Raw genomic sequence first — 22,417 nt, forward strand, 5'->3', positions numbered from 1 at the left:
ATTATCGCTCCCATTAGCCTCATCCCACTTTTCACTCAAATATTTGAGTCCATAATTAACCAAGCTCTAGTCCATCACCTTACAGATGCTAAAATTTTGACCGACCAACAATATGGATTTAGGCAAGCCTGTTCCACAGCAGACATCTTAACTGTAATCTCTGAATGTATATACCATTCACTGGACAAAGCAGGGGAGGGTAGAGCGGTAGCTCTAGATATATCTAAGGCTTTTGACAGGGTATGGCACGATGGTCTTCTAAGTAAAATTAAATCATATGGTATCACTGGTAGAATACTTAACATAATTAAATCCTTCTTAGAGAAGAGAAAATCCAGGTTGTCCTCGATCGTCATAATCTAAACAATATGATATAAATGCGAGAGTGCCTCAAGGATCTATCCTTGGACCTCTATTATTCCTAATATTCATAAATGATCTCCCTGAAATTGTCTGAGATGGTTATATATGCTGATGACACCACACTCTATAACAGACACGGCAGGAAAACAAATGAACACATATCTAAAGAAATGGCAGAAACACTAGAGGATGACCCCCAATCCGTAGTGGAATGGGGACAAAAATGGATGGTCACATCCAATGCTGCCAAGGCTAAACTTGTTTCCTTCAATAATTACAAGAAACATTCTCTACCACCATAGCAATGGCCAAAGACTCTTTATCTGAAAGTACATCTTTTAAACTCTTCGGCCTAACATTCACAGGAAACAGGAGTTGGAACAATTACATTGAGAGCATTGCCAGGACCGCTGAGAAGAAGGTAGGTTCTCTCTACCGTGCTAGAAAGCTACTAACGCCCGAAAGTATCCTGTACCTCTATAAGGCCACCCTTTGCTCATGTATGGAGTATTGTTGTCATATTTGGTCTGGTGCATCTGCTATTAGTCTCTCGCTGTTAGACAAGGTTGAAAAGAGAGTCGCCAACCTGATAGGCCCTGAACTGTCATCTAAGCCTCTGTCCCATCGACGAAATATTGCATCCCTCTGGCTGTTCTTCAGGTATTTTAACGGTGAATGCTCCAACGAACTGCAAGCACTTGTACCCCCTCAACGTAAATATCCCCGACAAACCCGACAAGCAGCTAAATCCCACCCCTTTACAGTAGAGATCCCTAGATGTAAGAGAGCCTTCTACTCCAGTAGTTTCTTCCCCCGAATCGCTAGACTCTGGAATTCTCTTCCGGGTCTTTGCTTCCGCAACTGTACTGACATGCAGAAGTTCAAGTGTAATGTGAACCGTCATCTTTCTGCCCAACTCCCTACATAGTACTCCTGTAGCTTATGTCCCTGATAGTAGCCCCCTACATCAAAGTAGCAATGTGTCTTGTTTGGGGCGAAAATGTAATTAATATATATATAATAATGATTTAAAAAGTTAAAAAAAAATGACTCGTGTGCCACCACCGAGTATCGAAACCAAAACATTTAGCTTACGATTTACTTTTTCCGTTGAGGTTAATGTGTGAGCTATGAGGACATGTTTGCTGCAAGGCTAAAAATTAAAACATGAGCCAATAGCTATTACGTTATGCGTGCATATTCATAATACCGTGGTTTGACCGTCACCAGGCAAATACCATTTTTTTTTTAATTTTCACACTTTTGCAATGATTTTCTCTCGCTAAAACCCAAATATAATTTTCTGCATGGGTTTGAATACCCTATATATCAAGTTTCATGACTGCAGGCAGCATTTTTTAAACAAATATATATGCGCATACATATATATATATATAGATAGATAGAAAGTCTTGTGTTTACTATAACCTTTTTACACAAATATTACACAAGTATACATCATATAGAATTTCTACATGAATATAATTACACGTTAACTAAAGATGATCATCCTATAAGAAAACGGAAAAAAACTAATAGGGAATTAAAATACATGTTTAAAAGAATGTTACATAAGGGAGGGAGAAGAAGAGGATTTGACTTGGACACTTTACTTGAGGGATACTGGTACCCTGGTGAGGACGTGCCCATTTTACTAATGAAGAGAAGAAGTTTACGACGATGAGAGAGAGATATATTACAAGTGTTAAGAGACGAGAGAACGGGACCCAAGATCCCTTAAACCGTTTGTCTAGTGGTTAGGACGCTTGTGTGTATTTATGTGTTTGAATTAAAGAAGATTCATACCTGGTTCGCTGCTCTGGGAGAGTCTTCATCTGGGTGGAGCTCTCTTGCTGTTTTCGCCGGAATACACAAGATGAAGACAGGTGTTGGGTTTTCAACCTTTTATTCTCCCAGGCATGATCTGCAGATGCCGCCATCGATGGTCTCCACTGTGGGTACCTACCACGTCCCACGTCTGGGGCGCGCATCTCCCCCCTTACTTAGGAGAGAACCATTTTAGACTTCTGCTCGGCTCGGCATTTTCTGAGAGACTCAACGTTTCACCAACCTTGCCACGTAGCATCACATGGCATCCGGTTAGATGAAACGTCACTTCCTGCAACGTTGATTAACTACAAAAATATCTCTCTGACCCCCTCCCACCCTCTCCCTCTCTCTCGATCTACTATCTAATAGAGACACATAGAGAGAAAATAGAGAGAGTATGAAAGCGCCAGAGAGAGAGAGAGAGAGAGAGAGAGAGAGAGAGAGAGAGAGAGAGAGAGAGAGAGAGGGGAGAGATGCTCTTTAACAAGAATACGCAAATTAGTTAGATCTTTTGCAGATGAATGCAATTCCACAACCCATATAAAACAAAATTGTATTTTCTTTTTAAATAAATAGAAAAAAGGGTTGTAATATGATTATCAGTACAAAAAAATTATAGAAGTATAGATTGCGAATCACACCATTTCCATATGTTGTATTGATTACTGCTTGCTATGCCAATGTTATCTTGTGTTTTTCTTTTCTCTTTCTTTACTTATTATTATGAAGAATAATTAGGAAGTTTAGCAAAAGACTAGTTTATAGGTAAACCATCACTCTCTCTAATATATGTATCTTTTTATATTTGAAAATTATTAAATAATGATGTTTTATTAAAGTAATGGGAATAACGTGGCTTAGCAGAACTCTATGAACAAATCTTTAGTCGACCTTTACCAACAAAATATTTTCGTTTACTAGCCAAATAGAAAAGCTACTAATCAAGCCCACGTGATTTTTGGAATATGACATCTTCATTCTGTGACGGGTACATACATCATAAAGATTTTTTTTTTAAATAAATGTAATTCTAAATATGCACTGAATTTTATGTAGGTATAAAAATTCAAATTTCTTCGGATGTTTTTTTTTTAAACAGCATTCGTGTAAAAAATTTTTTTTTTAAAGTTATATTTGAATCTTTTACTAATGGAACCTGTGGAAATTCCACAATGAACTCTTTCATATGTAATATATTGATGTTGGCATTCTGTGGATATTCAGCACAAATGGAGACGCCCTGATATTATTGTAGCTCTTTTGTTAAAACTGTAAAAGTATTTATTTAATCTAGCAGGGACACGCAGCATAGCCCGGTCATAAAATATAATATTTTAATTTATGCAGATTTCATATATATTATAGAGTCAATTTTTTATCGATTCTCATATATTATAAAGTTATGATTTCCAAACTAAAAAAAAATATTCGTGTGACTTTGTGCATCAGCTTAAATCGAAACCAAAACTTATGAAGAAAAAAAATAGATAACTTGAATCGCTTCAGCTATAATCGAAACCAAACTTATGAAGAATTCTTGGTAAATTATTTATAAAAAAAATAGATGACTTGAGTGCCATCAGCTATAATCAAAACCGAAACAAAATTTTATGAAGAATTCTTGGTAAAATTATTTATTACAAGAAATGAAAGGTTCTAACAGTTAAATGACAGTCACTCAGAAGAACAAAAGATGTATGGGTGGCACACAAAATAACACATGCTATCGTATTAATATATGGATTGTTTAAATAATTTGCATTTGCTCATTTTGTTTAAAGAAAAAATGAAGATAGCATTTTCAACTTGGTAATAAGCTTTAGAAGATTGTCGGTGAAAAAAAACACAATCACCAAAAGGTAAGTGTTTTATAATTTCTAGTCGCCACTTGGAAAGATCACTCATAAATACGACTGTTTCACTCGCAACTTCTAGCATGTCTAAATTTAATACGTAACCCTAAAGGTATTACTTCTTAACCAGATTTTTAAACGAGTTTAAAATAACGAGACTTTCCAATTTGATAAAAGTTCCATTATAGCATGTTTATTATGGGGTGGAGCCGGAACGGTCGAACATCCTAGCTCGAGGTAGATAAAGGCAAAAGTATCCATGCATTAATATGGGAGGGGATACTATCTTCAAGTAATATCCTAAACTGGGAATGGGGCAAAAGACTTATATTAAGTAGATATAAATAAGTCCTTCTCACCTCTTTTTTTAATGGAGAGTGGATAATGCATGTGGATGTGTTATCAGCATCTCGCTTTTTTTTTGTCCTTCAGTCCTCATTTCCAATGAGTGATTTTTCTGACAAAGGGTGAAGAAAAAGCTGCTTTCCAGGTCGGTAGTACTTTGTAAACAGTAGCCTGAGATGTCGGGAAATTTCTGTTTCTATGTCTATCCTTGTGGTCATGTCACTAGTAAGGGCGCTGGAGGTAAACATTTCATCTGGGCTGACGTTAACCGCCTGATAGTCAGGAACCCGAATCTTGGATTAACCACTAAGGAGGCTGTCCTATCAGCAGGTGCAAAGTACCGGGGCTGCTGTATTGCCATTTGGTGAATGGATTCTAGACCATACAGTAGTTTCTGGTAGGGCCTCTCAATGCTATACTGGTGGGTAATTGTTACGGCTTTACCTTATGTGCTACAAAAAAGTTCTTGTTTTTTTCTCTCTTACTTTCCCTCTCTGTCCTGCTCCAACCAAGTCTAACGACCTGCTCCACAAATCCCAAAACCTCATCATGACAAATCTAAAAAAACATGAATAAACCTAGAACCCCATCCTCCAACGTAGACTCCTACTACCAGGTCTTCTTCTCCAACATCAGGGATCTACGTTCCAACCTTCCAGAGGTTGAAGCACAATTACAGGAGACGAAACCGGACATATTCATTCTAAGTAAAACTAGCATAGGGCCAACCACTTCCCTAGACGAATTCATAATTAAAGGATACTCTAACTTAACATCTAAATTTGGACCCCCAAGATCGCCATGGGCATAGAATATGTGCCTACATCAAAGATGGCTTTCCATGTCGTAGGGATATCTCCAGAGAAGACCCTAATTTACCTTATATGTGCTTCCGGTTTGCACTAACTTACACCATTGCATTTATATTTGCCCTCTATCGCCCCCATAACAGTGGGGTTACTATCTTTAAGAGCATATCTGAGAAAATTGACCACATCCTGTCTGCTCATCCTTCGGCTAACATTCACATTTGCGGTGACTTCAATGTTCATAATGTGGAATGGCTGACCCACTCGAATAAAATCGATGACGAGTGGAGGTTCTGTCATGATTTTACCACTGCCTATGACCTCACTCAGATTGTTCACGAACCCACTCGTGTGCCCGATACTACTGGTCAGTATGCAAGCCTTCTAGACCTTTTCCTCACAACTTCCCCTGAGCTATGTTCATGTTCCTCTGGGATCCTCCGACCACTCTGTTGTAGCAGTTAAGATAAAAATGAAATGTAATAAGTCTTCAGACGTACCTCTCCACCGTACTGTATACTGATACTCTATGGCCGACTGGGATAGCTTCCGTACATTCATATCTGACCTACCTCTGAATTCCATGTTTATAATATCAGACCTGACCGAATTGTTAATTGTAGGCATAGACCAATTCATACCATCAAAAAAATTCCAACAAAAACCTAACAGCCAGCCATGGTTCTCCCCTGAATGTGCTGCTGCCATCGCGCACAGAAATCACTTTTTCCATAGCTACCAAAGTAATAGATGCACTGAGACTAAAGCTGCTTTCAGGACTGCCAGCAACAACTGTAAAAGAGTAATAAAAATGCAAGAGAGCTATATACTCAGTCCGTTAAATCCAAAGTAGCTGATCAGCGGCTTGGTTCCCACCAGTTTTGGCAAATAACAAATAGGATCCTGAACAGAAGCGTGCGTTCTATCCCAACTATCTTCAATGGACCTGAGGGTATCTCGTCAGCATCAGATAAGGCCAGACTATTTTCCAAGGACTTTGCATCTAACTCTACCCTATGCGACAAAGTCCATCAACTCCCCGTATTTTCTCCTATATCAGACAACACGCTATGAAGCATACAACTATCTGTGCGTGAGGTTGCCAAGCTAATCAAGAACCTTGCTTCCAGTAAAGCAACTGGCCACGACGGCATTCCAGTTATAGTGCTGAAAAAGCTCCAACCAGAACTTGGCCCCGTATTTACAAAACTGTTGAAACGTTGCCTTAAGGAGAAGTGCTTTCCAACACCCTGGAAAACCTCATCAGTATGCCCTATATTTAAGAATTCAGGTGAAAAGTCATCTCCCTCTCAGTACAGACCAATAAGTCCCCTGTGTGTCATGAGTAAGTTGTTAGAATCCATATTAAATAAAGAAGGAGTCAACCACCTCAAAAGAAACAACCTTCTTAGTGATATGCAATAACCATATAAAAAAAAGTCCATTTGATATGACATGGGCGCGTTCACAATTAATGTTTCTGTTTAGAGCACAATCAAACCATGGTGCTTGACTTTTGCATTTTAAATTTTGATTGGATTGGGCGCCTCTTTTTGTATATATATATATATATATATATATATATATATATATATATATATATATATATATATATATACACGAGAAATGCGCCCAATCCAGTCGAATCAAACCTAGTCCTAAAATACGCTTAAATATAATATTTTAAGTTTGCATGTTTCATATATACTTTATAGAGTAAATTCTCTATCGAGTATTATATATTGTATCCAATATGCAGCAGTGATTATAAAATTAAAAAAATATGACTTGGGTGCCATCAGCTAGAATCAAAACTGAAATCAAAACTTATGAAGAATTCTTGATAAATTATTTTTCACACGATTCAAGGACGCAAGCAAAAACGACCGGACGGTCCACAGAGTTATATATATATATATATATATATATATATATATATATATATAGTGGGCCCGGAATTCCAATGGGGTTTTCTTCAGAAGTGTGCCAAAGGAGTACCGTATGGTGAGGAAGATTTTTTTACTCTTATGACTTTTAAACATTTATTTTTACCAAGATGTCTTTTTCAACGCAAAGAAAAACCATCTACAACTGTTTTTATTTCGAAGAACATGAACCCGTCCCTTAGATGAATTTCCACCATTTAACGAAGCATGTGTAAGACACACCATATTAACAATAACACCCTATAAGTGTAAAATGAATGCATCTTTGGACGTGGAATGTTTACTAGCTATATATCTATATCTATCTATCTATCTATCTATCTATCTCCTCCTCTCCCCCTCTCTCTCTCTCTCTATATATATATATATATATATATATATATTGTTTACAGGAAGTTTTAGATGAGATAAGTCACTGGTACCGTCGGTTTCAAACCCGATAATTAGGACCATTTTAGATACCCATGTAAAGCTCTCTTCAGCCAATTTTAAACGTTACATATAAAAACATTATAAAATCAACAGTAGGTTGTATGAGTATTAGCTGAAAAGAGTTTAATATGGGTATCTAAAACCGACGGTACCAATGATTTATCTTATCTAAAACTTTCTGTAAACAAAATATAAATAATACGCTCTTTTTTTCGGATTTTCCTTATAATTGAGCATCTGCTGAATTTCTTTTTCTCTCCAAATCTCTCTCTCTCTCTCTCTCTCTCTCTCTCTCTCTCTATATATATATATATATATATATATATATATATATATATATATATATATATATATGTGTGTGTGTGTGTGTGTGTGTGTTTGATACTATCATTACGTGCCATCTTTTCATATGCTCCCTTTCTCTATCCCTTATTTTCTCCCCGCATGTTCCTTATTATTGTGTTCAACGCTCTATGTGGTTAATCGAAAAATCCGTTTGATGTTTCATGCGAACGGCTATTTAACTCTTTCTTTGATTTATTCAGCTCTCGTCTCATTTATTCGGCACTGCATTCAGAAACAAATTTCCTATGATGAAAAAAGAAAAAAAAAGGAAGAAAGTCTCTTCTTCTCTTTCGCAAAGTGCACGATACTATCTCGAAATGTGCGTGCCAATCGAAATTGGATAAACGTAAACGTAAACGAATAAGCATTCAAAACGCTGAAAAACAAAATGGAGTCCTCTTTCAACGTCGTTTTTGCTTCCACTTTACTCTTTTATCATGTTCTTTGTTATTACTGTCTTGCTTATTGTTAATTGTTATTTCTTTCGTTCTTCCTTGCTTTCTAGTTTCTTCAGCGAATCTGAAAACGGGTGACTCGAAGTCTGCAGCAAAAGTGTCAGATAAAAAAAGTAATTGGATTCTGCGGACTACTGTTCCTATCTTGAGTGTCAATTGCACAAAATTTCGGTTCTTGCAACCTCCGACCTTCTTCAGGTACATTTTGTTGAACTCTGGAATGCATCTGTCGAATTAGGTCGGTATTTCGAATGGAACCCTTTATTAACTTCACGGCGGTAGCATGCTCTCGTTTCGTAAGCTATGGCTTGATAAAGTAATTCGTAATTGTATTTTTCGGTCGCCCACACTGAGAAATGGACGTAACAAATGATTTTCCAAGTACTATGAGCACTGCGGAGTGTTCAAGTTCGAATTTCGGGAGCCTTAAACGGATTTTATTTCTAATTGTAAATATCACTATTTATTATTATTATTATTATTATTATTATTATTATTATTATTATTATTATTATTATTATTGGCTCACATGGAGCTTTCACACAAGTCAACAAAAATCTAATTAGACACCTGTAGTGTTCTCTGGAAGCTGAGTGACAACAAGTCTCTCCAGACGTCCAGCTTTCTCCACCTCCTTCGATAGCATTTGCAAATAAATTTGCGCCATCGCAACAGCCTCTTACCATTGATTTCTCGCTGGCAGTGGCCATTGGTCTATACTGGAATTTGAGTGGTACTAAGCCTCCCCAAGGTCTCAGTTCTCCTCGCGTTTGTCCAGCGGAGGTCTGGTCAGCGCTCTCTCCTCGGTCTTTCCATCCTCCTTGACCCTTCCTGGCTCTTTAGTATCACTTTTCTTGGGGGGGGGCGGTGATGAGACAATGGGGGGGGGCGATGCATGATGGGGGTATAGAACTTGTAGATATGCAGCTTCGGTGTTCTTCATTCCCTGTAACGCTTCCTCATTATATTGTATTCTTGTATTATTCTCCGCATTCAAGTTTTTTCCTTAATATTTCAGCCGTTTTCATTATCGTTAGTCGTTGTACTTTTGCAGTTATTCCTCTGATTCCAGTTTCTGCCATTCTTTTTTCAAAGTTTTTCGGAACTGTTCCTAGTGCTCCTACTATTATCGGTACTATTTTGATTTTCTTCATCATCCAAATACCTTTTAACTCTCTGGCTAGCTCTGTGTATTTGCCTCGTTTCCCCTTTTCTTTCATACTCGCCCTGTGGTCAGCTGGGACAGCAAAGTCTACGATTTGATAGGGGTTTTCTTTCTTGTTAATCATTACGACATGTGGTCTTCTTGCTTGGATGGGTTCGTCCGTCTGTATGTCCATGTCCTATAGGATTTTGTGGTTTTCGTTTTCGAGTGCTGTTGCGGGTTTATGCTTGTACGATTTGTCTGTACGTTCAAAATGCAGTCGTTCGCACAATTCCCAGTGCACTGCCCTCCCCACTTGGTCATACCTGTTTTTGTATTCCGTTTGGGCTAGTTTGCTGTATTCACTTACTATATGGTTTATCGTTTCGTCGCTTTGTCCACAGAGTCTGCATTTGCTGTTTTCTTGTGTTTTATCGATTTTTGATTTGATATGATTGGTTCTTATCGAGTTATCCTGTGCTGCAGTTATTAGAGATTCAGTTTCTCGGTTTATATGTCCTTTTCTCATCCATGTCCAGGTGTTTTCGTTATTCTCATCTTTTGTAATTCTTATGAATCTTCTGTGGAGTTGTTTCTCTTTCTATTTTTCTTTTCTCGTTTTGTCGTTTGTCTCTCTGTTTTCTGTTTTGTTGTTTTTTTTTCAGTGTCTCTCGCTGCCATAATTATCCTTTCAGTATTTTACATTATGTATTTTTCTAATTTTTTTTTGTGTCCTTCACACAGTCTTCTATACAGATCAGTCCTCTCCCGCCGTCTTTCCTTTTCACGTAGAGTCTGTCAATATCGTCCTTTGGGTGTAGTGCATTATCCATGGTCATGAGTTCCTGGTCTTCTGGTCGAGCTGTCTCAGTTCTTCTTTTGTCCACTCTATAAACGGTCCAGAGTACCTTACTAGATATCCTGGACCGTTTATAGGGTGGATTATTATTATTATTATTATTATTATTATTATTATTATTATTATTATTATTATTATTATTATTATTTTGACTATATAAAACAAACTGTGTGTGTGAATTCGTTCCATATGCACTCGAAAACGACTGGGTCGATTTTTATGAAATTTCACAATAAGGTAATACATGTGCCTGACATTTTTCTTAGATATTTTTTTTATCGAATGTCTTCGATATTTATCGATAATCGATAATAAAATAATCTGATGAAAGAAAGAACAAATGAGTTTGACTAAAGTTAACACCTTACACAGCCTTACATCACAAGTGCATTCGAGAAGTTTTATTGCCACACAAGTCGAAAGACCGGCATTTAAAATCAACAGTAGGTCCTTTCATATTACAAGAGCGCGTTCGAAACGAATGTTTCTATTTAAAGCACAATTGAACCATGATAATCCACCTTTTCATCTTAAACTTAAATTTAAGCCATTATCACCGCACAACAAGTGAGGCTTGGCACATAAAATCAACAGTAGGTTCTTTCATATAACATATTTTTATTGTTATCGAAATCGATGAAATCGACCCTTTTTCAATCAAATCAATTCATTGCCTGCTCTAGTTGGAGACCTATTGTGGTGTGCCGTGAGGAAGCTCATATGCCACTTGCAGCGACATATTCTACGGTACATTGTAGTCCATATTGCACTGTGGAGAACCTACTGTTTATTTAATAAAATTATTTTTATATATAATGACCTGAATTAAAGTTTACAATGAAAAAGCAAAATATCGTACTCTAATTGTGCTCTAAACAGAAACATAAATTTCGAACGTGCCCCTGCCATATCAAGTAATCCACTGTTGATTTTATATGTCGGGCCTTTTAGCTTGTGCGATAATAAAGTTTCTCAAATGCTATGATGTTAGGCTGTGTAAGGTGTTAACTTTGATCCAAATCGTCTGTTCCTTCTTTCATCGGATTATTTCGATTATCGATTATCGATACTTATTGAAGACATTATAATAAAAACTATCTAAGAACACTATCAGACACATGAAGTTTCTTCAGGTGAAACTTCACACAGACACACAATATTGAATAGTAGAGATTTTGTTCCTTTATTATTTTTTACCTTCATTCATTACGTATTTAATTCTTTTTCTCTTATTTTTTCAGACATTTTTACAAAGGAGTCACCACTTCTAAAGGCCCGAAGATCACTCGAGGATAAAGCGTGGACGGTGGTCACAAGGACAACAGCGTAGTAATCGTAAGTTGTGAAAATTTAGTATAATTTTATTATTTGGATAGCTCAACAAGAACTTGTTTACATTGGACTTGAAGACGTCCGTGTTGTAGTTTATCTTCTTTAGTATTTTTAAAATCATTCTCTATATAATTTTCTGTTTTATTTTATTTTTTTTAGTTTTTTCGTCTTTATTTCCGTTGCTGTTAAGATCGGTTTGTTAATTCGTATTATTTTGGTTATTCCGACTATTATTCTTGTCTTGAGTGTTATTCGCACAATGTTTCGGCCGAAGTCACTGCTGGCCTTCTTCGATAATGTTTATCTCGAATTCGGGAATCTGCACGGAATTTAGAACGGAAGACTTTATCTAATCCACCGTGGTACATTGCTCTTTTTTCCTTCGCCATGGCCAAGTAAAAATCCTAATATATTTGCAGTTATACAGGATGTCCAAAAAGTCACTAAACCATTTTTGAACTTAAATAAATTCTTTATTTTTGAAGATGTCTTTCTGTAATTTTAACACAATCTGACTAAGACATTGAGAATTTTCAAACATAAAAAAATATTCTTTATTTCCTAAAAATAATGTTTTTTAAATGTTACAAATTTTCAGCTTCGCATATTTGTGCTCTTTCCAAAACATTATTCATGACAGATTGCAGAATCTCTGGATTGTGATTTAACTCCCTTTATTTCGTTCCTGAAGTATTTCTTCAATACTTGCTGGGTTTGCGGTTGTTTACTTGGAGTCTTTCTTTAAGACATTGCCATAAAAAAAAAAAATCAGGGCTAGTCAAGTCTAGGGAACGTGGTACCATTTAAAATTGCTATAGCGAGAGATAATGTTGTCGCCAAAGCATTGCCTGGCTTTTTGTTAAACAATTTAACAACTGCTGTAGGTTGTTCAAAATTAGTACTTATCCAAAATTAATTTCTAAAATATTATCTGTGAAATATCTATAAAAGAGAAAAAAAATAATCATTAATAGTAAAATGACAAAGATTTGTAACCATTAAGTGACTTTTTGGACACCCTGTACCTCCACTTTATATATCATTTTAAAGAGCATTTTCAAAGAGCGTCTTGAAATTCCTGGCAAATGTCCATTATGGATAGTGATGGCTGTCGCTCGTATTCTGTCTTCGTGACTCTCTAACTTTCTGAGTTAAAAAAATAGAAGGCTGCGTGTAAGTATTAATGTTTCGTTTAAATCCCAAACTCAGAAATACACATGAAATACTTTAGCTGTAGGTGAATAAAACTATCAATTTTACTGCTTCACTGACATGCTTATTTTTAAAAACATATTCGTAGGTCTGTGCACGTCCAGATCAAGCCCTTATTGAAAAGTTTTTTTTCTCTCCAGTAAACAACTCGATGGTTATATCTAGATTCTACATGCAAAGCCAAAACATCTTCCTTTTTTTCTTCTTCTTCTGGCTTAAGATCAATAGATAAACATGGAAAATATTGGCTATTCACGTTACTTCCTTTAAAGTTTGCTAAGAAACCTTTCCGCTGGGTGGTCAGTAGCTTAACGAGTCTCCGAGGATTGAAAATAAAATGAGAATCGAACAGTCAAAGTATCCGTAATGATTCAATTATAGATTAACCATAGAACTGTTAAGCAAACAGTAAAACAGATGATAAATATATGAGAGTTCACGTTCGTTAATTCTAATCCATTTCTTTTTGTTGGTTTTATATGCACACACAGCACCGTCGATAATATGGCGGTTTCATTTAATAGTCAGGGCAAAATACAGTTAACCCCTTTCCCCTAAAAATATTGTAACAAAAGGTTTCTCAACTGATTCTGACAGGCTTTAATGTACTTTTGAACATACTACAAGTTCAACAAAGTATGGCCAACGAAAAAGTGTTTTTTTAAGATGGCATCCAAGATGGCCGCCGAAACGATCGTAACTCTATAAATATCGACTTAAATTTGAAGATCTTGGTTGTCTATTCCTACTTTTTGGGGGATAAATAACACATTAAGACAACTAAGGATATTATCGAGTTGATAAATTATTATGATGTTGCATTCTAAACCTTCAGATGTTCACCATCACCTTATACACAAACACTTACAACAAACAATAGTTAAAAAGTATAATGATAGCAAACTAATTATGAGCGTCTTCTATTACGTCGTTACCTTAGAGTACTCATGTTTATATAATCTTCTAATTATATCAAATCTTAATTGAATTTAACATTTCAAGTGCTAGGTTACATTAGTAAATAACGCTTTTATTCGCATAGAACAGTATTTAGTTTCAATTTTGAGTGTCAGCCTCCTCCTCAGTGTTGTTTGGATTGTTACAGTTTTAGTCTGGCAAGGGCCACACACACCAGTGCAAGGAAGTCCCTAACATGTGCAGTTGCATTAAAATATCTACCACCCTTTGAACCATTGCAATGGTTAATTTTTAAGAGTTTGTCAGGTCCAGCATTTTTTTGGGTCATAAATGAAATCAATTGATCATTCTCGAGTTTCCATCCCTATTGCCTTTCCCATCCATACTATATATATATATATATATATATATATATATATATATATATATATATATATATATATATATATATATTAATTTTCTTGATTTGAAGATTGTAATGCTGGATATGGGGCTGCCAAACCAGCTGCCAAAATTGTTCCGTTTTTTATTGAAACCAACCGAGAGTTCTTTTTAGTATCCTCGCCGCTCCCTTAAGTGTAATTGTTTGGATCCCTTTGCACTTGGTTAACCAGGAATATTAGTTAGGTAGGACTTCAGGTTCTTCTTCGTAAGCGCTGTGGTACCTATGATAATTGGTATGAGTGATATCTCCCTAAGATTCCAATTTCTTTTCATATCATACATGAGACCTTGGTATTTCGTATGTTTCTCTCTTTCAGCTCTGTTCAGACCGCCATCATTAGGTACACTCACTTCAATCAAGGTTGCAACTCTCTCTGACTTATTCCATATAACTATGTCAGGTTTCACAGCAGCATTTGTGTGTGTGTGTGTGTGTGTGTGTACATATGTGCGTGTGCGTGCTTGTGTGTGTCATAATGGAAAAAGTGTTTTTGTAAATATATATAAATTTATTTTACAGCCTCGATAATACAGATAATACACACAGAAACTCGAAATAATTGGTCTAGGGTGTCTTAAAGCTGTCATAAGTATATATATATATATATATATATATATATATATATATATATATATATATGATTGCAACGTCTTGTCAGACGAGTGCCACTCCCTCAGACATTTAAAATTCATGAGCCCAAATGCCTGAGAGAGTATCTATACAAAGATGATGTTACAGAGTCTTAGCTTTGTACGACAGCTAAGTCTCTCTCTCGGTTCAAAATGTTGAGATCCAGCAACAAGCAAGAGCAAGATAGCCAGCAACAAATTAAACTGCAGACCAGCTTAATGTGGGTACTGGTCTTCCGCTTTATGGTTTTTTAAATCAGAGATTTGCTTCTCCTAGAAAGGTTGCCTTCATCACGGCTTACGGGAGCCCTCTCCAACCCAATACACATATACACACATACAAATATACACGGTGCTAGTTGGCCGTTGACCCAGAAAAAGAGTTCATTCGCCCTTTATACCTATACATATACATATATATGTGTGGTAATATATATATGTCTATATGTCTATAGAAACTTTATGCTGATGATGTTGTGCAGTGATTATAGTGTATCAGTAGACTCGTCTCCAAAGCAACCAACCATCAGTTCTTTGCCAGGATCTGATATCTCCTCTTGAGATTTGTTTGAAAGGGTGAATACACTCGCACAAGACTTCATGACAGAATCAGATTTTACTAATTTACAGATAACTAATATTTTTTTCAATACCGAAAATCATTTAAGTGAAATCACTGAGTAGGCATGTATAAAGAGTAATTCAGTACATCATCTCCTAGTTTCTTTCAACAAGTTAATGTTTTGTGTTTTTTGACTGTTTGCTTGCATCAGAACGGAAGTAAATGACCTCATTGTGTGTGCTAATATAATGGAGGAGGATCAGCAAATCTGTATCATCACCAACTAACGTTATGGTGTAATGATTGGTTAGTTAAACAGTTGATTTAACGATCGCCACATCTGCATCACCTGGTGACTAAATGACATGGCATCCCCTTTTAGTTAGTGTTGTGCTGATAAAAAATCAGGTGTCTTTTTTTGTCACGAGAATGAACGTTCTTTCTTTTTTTCCTGAAAACTCAACTAATTATAGGGGGCAGGTTTTTTCTTCGTATCATGTGTGTTGTCTTTTATAGATAGGCCTGCACCATATCCATCGAACACCGCTGTTCCTTGTCCATAATTTCTCACAGTGAAGTCTGAATAAGACCCAGCTATTGTATAATAGGATTCGCCTTTCTTCCATGATAAACGATGGAGCAAACAGCATCCATCAAGCACATAGCAAACTGTTTTAGGTTTACAGTTAATCACAGCATCACTTGAAAATGGAGCAACATGGTCTCGAATTGTTTGAGCAAGCAGAGATTTATCTACTTTTCGAAGAATGTTCCTGGTCTCAAGGAGGGCTGGAAGATATGGGGTTAGCTTATATGTCACAAACTCTTCAAGGGAAAGATCTCCTGATCTTGACACGACGAGAAAACGCTGGAACAGAAGGGCAGGATGAATGGTACGATTGGGAGCAATCTCCTCAGCAGAGATTTTTCCAAGGGATTGAGCGCTGTCTTTCCGCTTAAATTTGTAAATAAATGTTGGCTTTCCAATCATATATTCACTGATCTTGTTCCCAACGGATTCAAAGGCATGTACATTCCCATCTGATCCAGCCAATATGTAACTCTCCAATACTTGCAGCATTCGTGCAGCCCGGACTATGGCATTCCCACCACCATGCTTGACTGTAGGCATGATACACTCATCTTTGTGTTCCTCAACTGGTGGCCGACGCACTTGCTTAAAACCATCAGAACTAAACACATTAAATTTCGTCTCATTAGATCATAGGACATTGTTCCAATAATCTACGGGCTTTGTTGACATGTCTTCAGCAAACTGTTTGCAGGCTTTCTTGTGTATTGCCTTCAGGATTCCTACTGTGGTGACAGCCATGCACACTAATTTGAGGAGTACAAAGATAAGTGTGCCATGCCTGGAGTCAAGCATAGTAATAGGAATGTTATAGGCTGGGGCTGTATGAGTGCTGCACATATTGAAGAGTTCATTTCATTGAGGGAAACATGAACTCCCAGATGTACTGCCAAATACTGCAGCAGAACATGATAACCTCCCCCTGAAATTGGGTCAATGAGCAATGTTCCAGCATAACGATGACCCAAAACACACATCCAAGACAACCACTGCTTTACTGAAGAGGCTGAGAATAAAGGTGATAGACCGGCCAAGCATGTCTCTATACTTGAACCTAATAGAACAAGCGGAAGGTGGAGGTGTGTAAAGTCTTAAACATCCGCCAGCTCCACGACGTCGAATTTATAGAGTGGAAGAGTATTCCAGTGGCTACATGTGAAGCTCTGGTAAACTCTATGCCCAAGAGAGTAAAGGCAGTTTTGGATAATGATGTATGTTAATATTGACAACTTTTCGTAAGGGGTGTACTCACTTTTGTTGCCGGGGATTTAGCTTTTAATGGCTATATTTTTAGTCATTTTGAGGGGAAAATAAATTAAATCTGTTATATATGCTGCAGACAGACAGACTAATATTCATTATTTCAAAAAATCATTTTTAGTGTTGTCCCATACTTAAATATTTGAAGAAATGTGAGGGATGTACTCACTTTTGTGATACACTGTAAATCAAACATGACGTAACTATCACAAAACAGAAATGCGATTTTTCCTGAATTTTTGTTAACAATGCCCATATCACTTTTATTTTCTTTTAAAGTTAATGAGTTCCTATTTTCTGATGAGTCAGAACAGAAAAGATTAAAACATTGACATAATAATTATATGCTTGGCTCTGCACTACAAAATAGGTGCTGTCAGTAATGATAAAAACGAAATGTAATAAATCCTCAGACGTGCCTCTCCATCGTACAGTATATTGTTACTCTATGGCTGACTGGGATAGCTTCCGTACATTTATATCAGATCTACCTCTGCATTCCATGTTTAAAAAGGATGTGTCCTATATAATATCAGAACTGACGGAATGGTTAATTGTATGTATAGGCCGTTTCATACCCTTGAAAAAAATCCAGCAAAAACCTAACAGCCAGCCGTGGTTCTTTCCGGAATGTGCTGCTGCCATTGCGCACAGAAATCACGTTTTCCATTGTTTCCAAGGTAACATATGTACTGAGACTAAAGTCACTTTCAGCAACCAATGTAAAAGAGTAATGAAGAATGCGAGAGAGTTGTATGTTCAGTTCATCAAGTCCAAAGTGGCTGAGCAGCGGCTTAGTTCCCACCACTTTTGGCAAATTGCAAACAGAATCCTGAACAGAAGCGTGTGCTCTATCCCAACTATCATCAATAGACCTGAGGTAATCTCGTCAGCATCAGACAAAGCCAAACTCTTTGCCAAGAACTTTGCAGCTAATTCAACCCTATACGACCAAGGCCGCCAACACCCCCATATTTTCTCCTGTATCAGAAAACACGTTATGCGACATACAAATATCTGTACACGAGCTTGCCAAGCTAATCAAAAACCTTTATTCCAGTAAAGCAACTAGCCCTGACGACATTCCAATTATTGTGCTTAAAAAGCTCCAACCAGAACTAGCTCCCATACTTACAAAGCTGTTTAAGCGTTGTCTTAAGGAGAATTGCTTCACAACATCCTGGAAAATCTCTCCAGTATGTCCTGGATTTAAGAATTCAGGGGATCAAACATCTCCCTCTCAGTACACTCTAATAAGTCTCCTGTGAGTCATGAGTAAGTTGCTAGAATCTGTGTTAAATAGAGAAGTAGTCAACTACCTCAAATAACCTCAGTGACGTGAAATAGGGTTTCCATTCTGCTAGATCTACAGCAGATATGCGTACGATATCTTATAAGATTAGCGAATCTCTCGACGGAGGCTTCCTTTCTAGGGCAATTGCTCTTGACATATCAACTGTCTTTGATAGGGTATGGTATAAAAGTCTACTTCACAGGATCTCCAGCTATGGTAAAGCTGGTAAAGTCTTTTCAATTATTAAATCATTTCTCTCTGAAAGGTTCATAAGAGCAGTGGGTTATGGGCAGAAATCAGAAGCTCATAGTATTAATGCTGGAGTTCCTCAGGGTTCCATCCTGGGTCCAACTCTCTTCCTCATTTACATCGATGATCTTCCAAATCACATCCTTAGATAATTTGTAGGCATTTATGCTGATGGCGCTATCGTCTATGGCAGGACATCAAAGGCCGTAAATGACCAAGTTATTTCTGATTCTCTCTCTCCTCTGATCTTGAGCACGTGGTATAATGGGGAAAAGTGGCTTGTTCCTTTTAATGCATCTTAAACCAAGCTTCTATATTTACATCATCAAGGCTCTGATCCCCATCTGGCATTAATTGAAATGAATGGCCCTCGTCTTGGGGAGGCTCAATGTTTTGACAAGCTTCGGGGCTTGGCTTTTTCTCCTGATCTGAAATGGAACACGTACAACAAATCCATTGCTAAGGTCGATATCTACCTGCTGATGCAATTCTCTTCCTGTATAGGGGCCAGATACGTCCAAGGATAGAGTATTGTTGCCACATCTGGACAGGAGCTGCTAGAAAGACTTATCCTGCCTTGGCAGAGTTCAGAATAGACTTAGTAGCTTAGTGGGGGATGCCAATTTCCCTTCCTGCAAACTCTTTCTGACAGAAGGGACGTTGCGAGCCTGTCTGTTTTATCATTATTTTTATGGTTGATGCTCGTCTGAGATTCAATGTATTTTCTACCTCGCCAAACATTCACGAAAAGAACTCGTATAGTTGAAAACACTATCAATAGTTTCCCACACTATTTATCTGTGCCTAGACCTAAACATGGATTCCATGAACAGAGTTTCTTTCTTAGAACTGTCCACCTGTGGAACTCTTTTCCGTTTTCTTGTTTTCAAGATGACCACAATATGGTCATCTTCAAGTCGAACGTAAACAAATTCTTGATGAGCCGTTTCCCTAAAGTGACCCAATTAACAAATTTACACTTCTAACGATTACTCTGCTATTGTCCCTTTGATTAATGTACACTCTGTAACCCTTACCCTCTAGAAGCCTCTGTGCCTTGATAAGTGGTAATTCCTTTGTAAAAACATTCTACTACTAAATATTATATGATTTATTCTGGTATTTTTAAAAAGTTTAATTTCATCTCAAAATTCACGTTAAAAAACGACCCTGGTGTCTAACTCTGTCCCGTGGGGAGGCATAGTAAATAGGTACATCTCAAAATTCACTGTTAAATTAATTAACGACTTTTATAGGTTTCCGAATATGCAGAGAAAGAATATCACATTAAAATTTCGAGCAGACAACTAGTTTTCTGGATATTAAAACCTTTATTATCTTATGTTTTCACTGACGCCCATGATTTTTCCTAACTTTACAAGTACTAATGCTTATGTGTGCTATAAAACACCCCCTCCATATGTTAACAATAGCGACGACCACTGAAAATCATAAAGTAATGCATTGGAAAAATGTCTTAATATCCCGAAAACTACTTATCCGTCTCAAATGTGAATGTGATATTCGTTTTCAGCAAACTCGAAAACCCAAAAAGGTCGTAAATATAAAGATGAGTGTTAAGCTGCAGTTAAAGTAAAAGTTATCTTTATCTTTTATAATACATAATATAAATCTCACTTGTCTGTTTAAATGTATGTATGTATGTATGCCTAAAACTTTCGACAGGGGCGACGGATTTTCACGAGTCCGGTATCGTTTTGAAGATCGGCTCTTCGGACAACAATATCGAAAAATTGGCTAAAAACATTAATACCTTCACCCTTAACTGAGGACATTTCTACAGGGAGGGATCGCTTTATTCGCCGATCTTTTCGAAAGTAATCCCCCCTTTTTCGTTTGACTAGCCTTAAGTTAAACCTTCGCCACTTCCGATTTGGCGATGGACACGCAACGGCAAAGACACGTATTTTTTCACGTTCTCTTCCTCCTTCGCCGTACGGGTTCGAGCCTGCTTGCCTATTACCACTTTTGTTTTTGCTCAACACGCACTTCCAAATACCCAGGAAACGCCGGGGGCCTAGGCTAGTACTTAATATAAACCATGTTACCGCGGATTGTCCAGCATTCGTGTGATGATGAAGGAAATAGCACATAGACCATTAGAAAAAATTAAGATGATTACTCACGGTTGCTTGGTTATATACATTTATTGTGAAGACAAACACACATAAAAACAGCTAAAACATAATACATGAGAGGGTTAATAGGCCGAGTATTATAGCTGAAACGGAGGGTACTAATGGTCATTTCTCACATTTGAAAAGTCACTACACTTCTCCCCACTCTCTGACTTCCGGTACTTAATATCGTGAGGAGATACAGGGATTTAAAGTCTCAGACTGAGATAAGGGAGACAACTTTTCGCAAAGAGGTAAAGAGTTACTCCCCTTATATTGTACTTTTTGCGTCGTCCTTACAATTATGCAGAAAATACAGATGAGATAAAATTATTTTACTACAATAGTCAGTTTCATCGTTGTATACGATTAAGAAGGCAATGCCCCAATTTAATACTGTAAATATAAAGTCACCTAATATAAATGAACCGATGTATTCATGATTGGATGCTTTTCTAGAAATAACATATATGCATTTCACTTTTGTATATTCTATAATCTTGGAGAGTGCATCGCTGCCAAGCGCTGCCTTTTAATAACCGCAATATCTCACCTTATATCAACCGTACTTCGTACCATCGACATCTTTACTTTCGATTTCCGACATTTTCGAACTAGCATTGCGTGTAAACAACCGGCGAAATATCTGTCGATCTCATCTCTGCCCCTAAAAGAAACACGCACGCGACCCTGTCAGATTTCTTAAAGAGTTATTTGTCAACATTATGGCTTGTAATATTCATGTTTTAGGATGAATTAGATTCGATTGTGTCTCTAGACACGAATCGATCGATATCAGTCCAAACTCGCACATAAAAATCGCATCTATCTATCTATCTATCTATCTATCTATCTGTTTCTCTCTACCCCCCTCTCTCTCTCCCTATCTATCTATCTATCTATCTATCTATCTATCTATTTATCTATCTTTCTATATATATTTAAAAATAATATATATATATTGGAAACTTTACTTTTGGAGTAAAAATTGTATATATATATATATATATATATATATATATATATATATATACAATTTTTACTTTTTTGTATATATATATATATATATATATATATATACAAAAAAGTAAAAATTGTATATATATATATATATATATATATATATATATATATATATATATACACTTTTTACTCCAAACGTAAAGTTTCCAATTTTTACTCCAAATGTTTAAGAGCTACGAAGATGAGATTAGTACCATTAAAATGAGCGACCTTTTGTGCTCCAGAATTTTTTTTCTACATAGTCACCTCCATTTTCGATGGACCTTTGCTAGCGACGAACTATAGCTGTGCATGGGCATCCGGAACGCGCTTTGTTATAGGAGGGTCGTTCCAAAAGGAAAGCCTCCTATTGTTTAATTAGAAAAGTTGAAGCGCTACGAAG

The sequence above is a fragment of the Euprymna scolopes genome, chromosome 38, assembly GCF_053919585.1.
Source record: "Euprymna scolopes isolate OS-2025 chromosome 38, ASM5391958v1, whole genome shotgun sequence".
NCBI lineage: Eukaryota > Metazoa > Mollusca > Cephalopoda > Sepiida > Sepiolidae > Euprymna > Euprymna scolopes.